This window comes from Vombatus ursinus, unplaced genomic scaffold, assembly GCF_900497805.2.
Source record: "Vombatus ursinus unplaced genomic scaffold, bare-nosed wombat genome assembly UNPS02014861.1, whole genome shotgun sequence".
NCBI lineage: Eukaryota > Metazoa > Chordata > Mammalia > Diprotodontia > Vombatidae > Vombatus > Vombatus ursinus.
The window spans coordinates 11,717,430-11,727,897 of NW_020954639.1; positions in this window are offsets into that span (position 1 = coordinate 11,717,430).

The window sequence follows — 10,468 nt, forward strand, 5'->3', positions numbered from 1 at the left end:
GGAGATCCTCCAAAAGGATGCTGAAAAGGGAGTGAGGGAAAGTGCTCAACACAGGGGCATGAAGGCCAATCCAGAAGATTGCAGCTGGGTGGGAAATGAAGAGATGGTTGGCCTGGGTGTCCTCCTTAAATTGGGATTCTGGGAGAACTCCGTCTCCACCCTTTCCAATCAGAGGGAGGGGCCCCAGAGGCAAGATGAACTTGGGACGTATAAGTTTCAGGGTTGAAGCGATCTTTCAGGATAATGAGGTTCCTCAGGGCTTGACGACTGTCACCCTTAGCAGGCCCAGGCCCAGGCCCACACATAGACAAAAATCACCCTGTGGTAGAGCAAGCTGACCTCTGCAGGTTTGCTATTTATCAACTGTTGGGGTTTCCATAATTGTAATAGCTAACACTGATATAGCACCTACTATGTGCCAGGCAAATATTATCCCATTTGGTCCTCATAAGGTAGGTACTATTATGATCTCATTTTACAGATGAGGAAACTGAGGCAAATAGAGGTTAAGTGACTTGCCCAGGGTCACACAGCTAGTAAGTGTAAGAACTCAGGTCTTCCTGACCCCCAGCCTAGCCTTCTGTGCCCTATGATGCCACTGAGGGGTTCCATCCTTTGCATTGTCCTGCCACTATATTTTCATAGAATTAGGCCAGTTTTTAAATTAAGGCAGCTTTGAAATCATCCAGTCCAACCCTTTAATTTTATAGATCAAGAAAAGGGTGCTCAGAGAGCATGGACACATCTGTGGTAAATAGCTGAGCTGGGATATAAACTCAGGCCTTGCTTCCCAATTCTTTCTACTCCATCATCACGTAGGCTTTTCCGTCTCTTATTATTCAGTTGTTTCTTTTAGAATTTCCCTTCATAAAAATGAAACCACAAAGAAGACAAAGTCAAGGGAGAGTCTATTATCTTTCTTAATATTACTACCATACTCTTCAATTGAGGCTCACTTACTAGAAACAATTTTACTTAATTTATTATTAATCTATATCTAAGTCATTTCTAACTTGGGGACAGAGATATCCAAACTGCCACAGCCCCCTAGCCTGCTAACATGACTGCCCCAAAGACTCTAGGGAACATTTATAGGAATCTTGAGAAAAGGTATGTTAAAATACAGTCAGGGGAAACATTCCAGAATTGAGCTATCTCATTGTTTCTAGACCACTCCCAGGAAAGAATCAATGAGGTCCCTCCCAAAGGAAGATATCAAGAGTCTAAATAGAATAGGAAGCTTAAAGAATACTGCCTTTTGAGTGGAAGAAGGTTTGTTTGGGGAGGTCCATGGTCTAATCCCTTCTTCACCTGAGAGGCCTTTCCTCCCCTCCCCCAATCTGTCACCCACCTTTCTAAGGGACTATTCCCATGGAAAGGGTTTTAGGAGAAAATATTTCTTAACATTTCTAGAGAAACTAAAAGAGGATTTTAATATTCTTACACAAAAGCCCATTGGTTTTTTCCAGTTCTTTATGCATGAAAATTGCTCAGGCAGGGAAACCCTTGTGTTTTCCAGCAAGGCTTCCTCACTTCTTAATCTTAGAAGGCCCCCAATACAATGAAGGGTCACTTTCCTTCTCCACATTCTACTCTCCCTCTCTCTCCAATACCTTGCTAGCCAGAGGTGGGGGAACCTGTGGCCTCACTTGAGGACTTAGAAGGCCACGTGTGACCTTGAGGCCGCAGGTTTCCTTACCTTTGTAAGCTACACCTAAATCCTTTGTTTTTCTAAACTTTGCGCCTTGCTTAGAATCCAGTACCATATTCCACACACACACTTAAATGTTTTTTGAATCACCAAATGGAATTGGTCAGAATAGTGCTAAGGAGAGAAAACATTCCCATCCAGCCCCTTGGTTCTCATGTCAGCACTCCTGCTGGACACAACTTCTTCCCCTCCTCATCTGCCTACCTGATGTGAGAGCAGAGCCCTGGTGACTCTGAAGGCCAGACATCCAAGGAGAATTTTAAGATCTAAGAGCCTGGCACAGAATAGAGTCAAGTATCCTCAGCTGCTCTTCTCTGGGCCCTTGCTGGGGTACTCACTGCAATTCACATCTGCCAGATGTTATTTCCTGCTTGAGAACACCTGGAGATCTTCTGCTATAGGTGTGTGTGTGTGTGTATGTGTGTGTGTGTGTGTGTGTGTCTGTGCCTGATCCTAAGCAGCTGCAAACCCTCCTGAAATAAGACTTGAGTTCTTTTGAGAATAACTCTGTCTCTATATTGTTTGACCCACATCCCATTGGCGGGCATATAGCCCGAGGAGGTCACAGACAGAAAGAAAGCTCCACATACAAAGAAGTATTCATTTGTGGTAGCAAAAAAAAAAAACTGGAAGCCAAGTAAATTCAGGGCAGCTAGGTGGTGCAGTGAATAGAGCACTGGGCCTGGAGTCAGAATGACTCATCTTCCTGAATTTAAGTCTGGCCTTAGACAGTTACTAGCTGTGTGACCCTGGGCAAGTCACTTCACCCTTTTTACCTCAGTTTCCTCATCTATAAAATGAGCTGGAGAAGGAAATGGCAAACCATTCCAGTATCTTTGCTGAGAAAACTCCAAATGGGGTCATGAAGAGTTGGATACGACTGAAAAACAACTGAACTAACAATCAAATTGTGGTATATAAATGTAATGGACTATTACATACTGTAAACAGCCAACCGACTAGGATGTATTAAATTCCTGCAATGGGCCTTTCGAAAGTGTTTTCCCAACATTTAACACAAAGTACATGGAGACAAATGGACACAAATTCTTATGAGGAAGAAGAGGGAGGGCTCCTATCTTACCATGAGGAACCAAAACATTAAGGAGTTTGTTGAAGAACACAGAGCAATGTTGTAAATAACGGCCAAGACTAGAACTCAGACAGGCAGTGTAACATGATAGAAATTTGGAATCAGAAGACCCAAGTTCAAATCCTGGTTCTGCCACTTAGTACCTCTGGGACTGAGAGCAAGTCAAAGTTCTCCAAGGCCTCAGTTTCCTTATCTGTAAAATGAGGAGGTTGGAATTGGTGGTCTCAGGCATCCCTGAAATCTCTAGGTCCCATGACTTGTCCTTCTTGGCCCCAGAATGCAGAGCTAGGAGCAATGGACTGAAGGGACAAAGGAAGCAAATTTAGGCTGGAGAGAAGGAGAGATTAGTAATAGTTATCCAAAAGTGGAATAGGCCCTCACTGAAAGGCTTCAGGTAATAGCGGGATGACTGTGCTGGATGTATTATAGAAGGTTATCCTGTTGAGGTAGGAACTAAATGGTTTTAGTGGCTAGATGAAAGCAGGCATTGAAGGCTGTGGCCAGGACTTGAGAAGTATGGCTCAGGTGCCCTGCCCTCCACTTAGTACCACTTCTATTTCCTGCTGCCTTCTGGGAGGAGTGGTGCATGTACTCTGGGGCCAACTGGTACTTTCATAAACATGTAGTCAAATCTGTCCCCTCCAGAATCCCAAGCCCCAAGTTTGAATCCTACCTCCATCCCTTTCCAGCTGTGCAACCTTGGGTAAACCTCTTGTACCCCTCCAGCCTCAGTTTCCCTATCTGTAAAATAGGGATACAAATACCTACAATACCTATCACACAGGGTTTCTGTGACGATCAAAAGGAGGGATATACTGAATGTGCTGTGTGATCATAAGGCACTATATAAATAACTATAATGGCTGACATTTATATCTTGCAGATCTACATTGGAAGAGGAACTTTCCTTACTAGGATTTTTCTGTATCAATGAAATCATAGGTTTGGTCAGGAAAAAAAAAAAAAAAAGTAAAGTTAGCCATAGTCTTCCTGACACTAAGTCTACTTACTACCTTTGTATGTAGTTATTACCAAGTAACATTGGGCAAGTCACCATTTCTGGTCCTCAGTTTCTCATCTATAAAATGACAGATCAGGTAAAAGAATCAAATACTTTCCAATGCTTAAAAAATGGCTTTTGTAAGACCTTTTAGCTTAAAAAAAAACCCACTAAGATATTCTATTAGCTTTTAATTTTTTTTCACTATAATTGGAGGAGAAAAAAAAATTTGAATTCATTTCAAAACTCAGGTATAATGAGGGACATTTGGTACAGTGAGAATGTTTGAAGAGAATGGCCTGTAAGGTCCTTTTCAGGCTTATGAGCCCACAATCCTATCCATTGCACCACCACTGTCTTTTATTCCATGACTACCCACCCTTCCATCTTCAAAAGAAGGAAGGATCCTCCATGATGGAAAGTTGGACTTTCTAAGGGATCAACCAGGCTTTGATCTGTTGGAAAGCTGTATTTTATTTTATTTCATTTCATTTGCTTTAAGAGTAGGAGATGAGGAACAGCCAAGGGGCTGCTTGGGGGGGTGGTGTCTCATGGGACTTTCCCAAGTTATTTCAGTGAAGTTCTCACGACGTGGATGGATGGTCAAATGATAGTCTGAATTTATATGGTAACCACCACATAAACACAACACTACTTCACCACCTACTAGACCTCAAGCTTCCTCTTCTATTTGGATACTTATTCTTGGGATGAGTTCACACTGCCCTCTAGTGTTTAAAAGCCAAACTGAAACCCCTTACCCAGTCTTGTCATTGGCCTCAGGGTGCTGCTTAGTGAAGGTTGCTATAACTTGTCAAGAGAGACCACAGGATCATGGGTTTAAGAGCTAGAAAGGATGTTCAAGGTCATCTCATCTAACCCCCTTATTCTATAGAAAAACTGTCCCTGGCTCAGGGACTCATCTACTTGGTGAGTGGTATGATAGTGCCTGGAATTTTTACCAATCAAATCTAGGGCATTCCCTAATGGTTTCTAACCCCCTTCCCCTAATGATAAAAATCAAACTCTTTCCCTGACTTTATTAGTGAGATATTTTACATTCAGATTTGCTGAAATTGCTTATCTCTAGAGTTCCTCATCTCTGCTTCTAATGAAAAATGATGCAGTTTGACAGGACTTTCCAAAGCTCTTAGGTTCACTGAATCCCGAATACATTTCCACCCACCCTTTCCCCTTTTACAAAAATCATGTATATTTCAAGGCAAATTCAATCCATATGTAAAGGAATCAAAAACTTTCCACTGCTTACAATATGGTTTTACAAGACCTTTTGGCTTGGGGGAAAAAAAAACCCTCAAGATCTTCTATAGCTCTTCTCTCTCTCCCCCCTCCCCCTAGGACTAGAAGAGGAAAAAAAATCTGAGTTCAGTTCAACACTCAGGTATAATGAGGGCCATATGGTACAGAGGAAAAGACCTGGACTGTAACTCAGGTTCAAATCCTGCCTCTGACACTTTCTGGCTTTGTGACCATGGGGGAAATCACTTAACCTCTCTGAGACTCTGTTTCCTCATTTGTAAAATGGGAATGATATCCATAGTACCCACCAGTTGTCTTAAGGAGCAAGTGAGATAATGTATGTGAAGTGTTTTGCAAACCTTAAAATGCAATGTAAATGTCAGATATTGCTAAGATATGGGTGATACAACTATGCTTGATACCACTGGGAAGTAAAGGACAGAGCAAAGGTGCTGGATGAAATTAATGGTGATGCTACAGAGAAGACCAAAAAAAAAAAGATCACTGTATTTTCTAGGACTGGGTTCTCTCCCATCCAGCAGCTTGGCAGTCCATCTAGGTGGTACAGTGTATAAAGAACTTGACCTAGGGTCAAGAAGACCTGCGGTCAAATCTAGCCTCAGATGCTTATTAGCTGTGTGACTCTGGCCAAGTCACTTAACCTCTGCTTGTCTCATTCTCCTCAAGTATAAAATGAGGATGACAGTAAAAGCACCTACCTTGAAGACTTGTTATGAGGATTAAATGAGATAATATTTATAAAGCACTTAGCATAGTGCCAGGCATACAGCAGGTGCTGTATAAATACTTATTCCCTTGTCCCTTCCCCTCTCCCAATGGGGCTGCCAATAGAGAGGAGCCTCTCCCAGGCTTCTGATCCTATTCCCAAGTTTTGGTTCTAGTCAGAGAGGCCCTGCAGAGAGATCCTTAGCCACTGTTAAGGAGGGCTCACCAACTGGCCACACAGTCTCCTTCAATTTTCCACGTGGAAAATAGTGTGACGTGTGAAGGTCAGTACCTGAGGATGCTATGAAAATAGAATCTCAAGGAAGAATAAAAGGAAAATTCTCTACTGGCAACATCAGATGGAGAAACCTGGGTTGGTAGAAAGGACCCCAAGTGAAACAACTCAATTATGCAGATTGCATTTACTTTTGGCACCACCTCATGCAGTTGTTATGTGGTAAGTGCACTATTGTGCAGTGTCAATATTTTTGCTCCATTGATCTCCCATCAGGGCCTTGGTTCTTTTTGAGGGCCCTTTCTGGGATTGCCTATTGCCCAAAGAAATGGGAAGACTGTCATGTGGAGGACTGTTTTTCCCTTCCTTGCTGGCTATGGACACCCAGCAACATGCCTTCCTGGTTATGAGAAATAAAGTCATCTAACCAGATGCATGGCCAAAACTGTTAAGTATTCCAGGTGAACAGTGGTGTACAACTGGGCAGAGGCTGGGCTTGCTTTGGGGGCTAGTGAAGAGCTGGACATCAGTTGGCCTTTGTCCTGCCATTGTTATGTAAAGAGAATGCTTCTATCTTGAAGCCAACAAAAAAGAGCAACTTGAAAAGAAGCATGTTGTATTTTTGATGGTTTGCTGGGCTTTTTCATTGCCTTCCTGACCACCCTTGCTTAACTAAGTCACTTCCATTAGAAGTTTAATTGTTAAAAAAAAAAAAACCAACACAGTGCCTGATGCACTATTCCACACTGATTGAACTATAATGCTTATGTGTATATGGGATCTCAAGGGGGCTGGTGTCTTAAAATGAGTGTGGAGAGGGTGACCAACAGATAAAGCGTCTGAAGAACTGAGCAATTCACAAACCACCAGTCCATAAATAATGCCTTTTAATGCAAAATGAGACATAGTTTTTCGACATGGCCAAGGTGGGAATTTGTTTTGCTTCACTATGCATATTTATTACCAGTTTTGTTTTTCTTTTATTCCTCTTCCACTCCTCCCCTGGTGGTAGAGGTGGGGAGCAGGCTGAGAGAGAGAAAAACTGATTTTTATTGATTGAAGAAAATAAAATGTAATTTTTTTTAAAAAGGAGACTTTTATGGAGAAATAGCGGTTATTCAAGAAGGCTTTTATAAGTCTGTGAGGCAGCTCAGTGGATACAACACTTGACCTGGAGTCAGAAAGATGTGAGTTCAAATCCAGCCTCAGATACTTACTAGCTTGTAACCCTGGGCAAATTACTTGACCTCTATTTACCTCAGTGTCCTCAACTGTAAAGTAGGGTTACAATAGCACCTACCTCAAGAGTTGTGGGGATCAAATGAGAAATTTGTAAAGCGCTTAGCACAGTGTCTGACACATACTAGGTGCTATATAAATGCTAACTATTATCAATAAGTGATATGTCATCCAATGCACCCTTCACACCCTGCCAGCCTTTCACTTACCTAGATATGATGGCTTACTCCTCTTCAATAGTTTCTCACTGAATCCTGAAATACAAATCTTTCCTGGTATTCAATTCCTGGTATTCAACGTGGTACATCCGGTACCACCCTACTTTTCCAGTGCTATCAGTACTATTCTCTTTCTTTGGAAGACAATCTACATTTTCTGGCCTCTGTACCTTTGTTTCTGCTGTGTGCTATCCTTGGAATGTCCTCCTTCTCCTTGTCACCTATGCTGCACCTCCTCCTTAAAGGCTTTGAAGTAATGTGGTATCATGGAAGGAGCATTGTACTTGGAGTTTGAAAGCTCTGGGTTCAAAATCCACCTCAAACATGTAATTGCTGTGTGACCCAGGACATGTTACATCATCTCTTTAGGCCTGAATCTTTAGCTGTAAAATGGAAGGGTTGGAATTGATATTCTTTCTCTAAGGGTCTTTAAGTTTCAAATCTATGATTCTATGATCTCATTCCCTGATCTTTTGTTTACCCTTCCCCACCAAGTTGACAGTTACCTTTCATTTCTCACATAGCACTTAGTTTTATACCTCTGATACACTTACACATCATTTTTTTTAATCATAGCTATCATTACATATGGCATATCCCCCTATTGTAATTGTTCAATGAAAGAATGGACTATGTCTTAAATGATCTTTGTATCTTCCCTAGCATCTATCATATTGTCCCCTACACAGTAAATGCTTAATAAATGTTTCTTGAATTTAATTGAATCTTGGCCAAATGTAGCACATGTAGAAAATATTTATTTTAAAGCTTTGACTCAAGTGATGTCTGCCCACCTGGAACTGACTCAAACATTGAAGAGATTATTAAGATTTAATCACATCCTAAGGTACTTGACATAACCCACCAAAGTCACATGCATTCCTGAGGAAAGTAATTCTGAAACCTTGAAGAATATTCTATAGTGATTCCAAATAGCTTGCATCCATGCACAACTCAGGCACAACCCTTGATATGAGACCTTTCTTCATCAGTTCCATTCTTAGTATTCTTTCTTTCCTGATTTTATTTTACATGGTATATGAGAGGTAGTGGTATATACATCTAGTGGATAGACTTCCTATTTATCACATGGCCCCTAGGCAGGTAATTTAATCTTTCAGTTTCCCAGGCAACTCTCTGTGACTATGTCTTGTGGGAACACAGAGGAAAAAAGGAGTTTCCTAAGCAGAGAATGGATTTGAGTGAAAAGAGAGAAGCAGGAAGACATCTTAGAAGGCTATTGCAGTGGTCCAGGCAACAAGTGACAAAGTATTGTGGAGAGAAGAGTGGAGAGAAGAAAAAATATATGAAAGATGTGAAGTTAGAGACAACAAGGTTTAACAACAGACTGGAAATATGAGGTGAAAGAGTGACATCAAGAATAACAGTGAGATGGACACCTGGTTGACTGAGGGGGTTGAAGTGTCCAGAAATTCAGAAGGAAGGAGAGTTGGGGACCCAGGAAAACTTTATTTTGTGTTAGATAAGTTGAGTTTGAGATGTCCATGGGTTATCTAGTTCAAAATGCGTAAGAGGCAATTGGAGATGAGTGATTTGTAGGTCAGGAGAGTGCTTAGGGCAGCATCTATAGATCTGGGAATCATCTGCATAGAAATGATCATTGAACTTAAGAGGACTGGAACAGACTATGAGATAGTACAGAGTCAATGTGAGATAGTATAGATTGGCAAAAGAAGAAGAGGGCTTAGGACAGAGCCTTGGTGGGCACCCATCCTTAGTGGTTATGACATGGATGAAAAACCAGCAAACAAGAGTAAGAGTAAGACACTTGGGCTTTCTATCGCAAAAACCTAGAGAGGAGGGAGTGCCCATGAGAAAAGGCAAATGCTTCAGAGCAGTCAAGAAGGATGAAGATTTAGAAAAGGCATTAGATGGGACAATTTAGAAATCATTGCAGACTTTGAGAGGTTTCTGTTGAATGATTCAGAGGGGTTAGAAAAGAATGAGAGGAGAGGAAGTGTAGATTTTACTGTTGACAGTTTCCTTAGAGTTTAAGCCACAAAGGAGAATTAATGGATGGTGGCAAGCAGGTATGGCATGATCAAGTAAGGGTTTTTGTTTTCATTTTAAGAATAGAGGAGACATGGTCATGTTTGTAGGCTGAATGGAAGGAGAGAACAACGTTTGTTGAATTGAATTGAATTTTGTAGGACAATTTCAGGGTAATAAATTCTTAATTTTTTAAATTTAAAAATTTTGAACTTAACAAACACCAGCAAATATGATTATCTCCATGTGCAAAAAGTAGAAAAGAGGACTGCATATGAAAATAGAAATTTCTACTATATTCAGATTGTTTTCCTTTTTAAAATATATAAATCAACACAGTTTCAAAGCTATCTTCTATGTCTGTTTCTCCCTACAAACCTCCTCATATGTTCTGTCCTGTGGATTCTCTTCTATCATCAATATTCTTTTTTTTTTCTTTTTCCTCTTTTTTTGGGGCTATCATTATCACAATCTTTTCCTTCCTCCCACAATGTAAGAAGCCCTTCCTTGTAACAAATACATACAGTCAAATAAAATAAACCTGCACATTGCTGATGTCTGAAAATATGTCTCATAGTGAATCCCTAGTCCATCATCTCACTGTCAGGACATGAGAAAGTACTCCTCTGTAGTAAATTGCATAGACCAGAGTTCTCAAATCTTTCAAAGTTGCTTTTATTTATTAGAGGTTAGTCATTGGTTAAAGGATATGAACAGGAAGTCCTAAATGAAGGAATCTAAGTTATCAGTAACCATATTAAAATAACTTAAATCATTAATAATAAGACAAACCTAAATTCAAAGAACTCTGGGGTTCCACTTCATGTGCATTAGATTGACAGAGATAATCAAAAATAAGAAGAAGAAGAAGAAGAAGAAGAAGAAGAAGGAGGAGGAGGAGGAGGAGGAGGAGGAGGAGGAGGAGAAAGAGAAGAAGAAGAAGAAGAAGAAGAAGAAGAAGAAGAAGAAGAAGAAG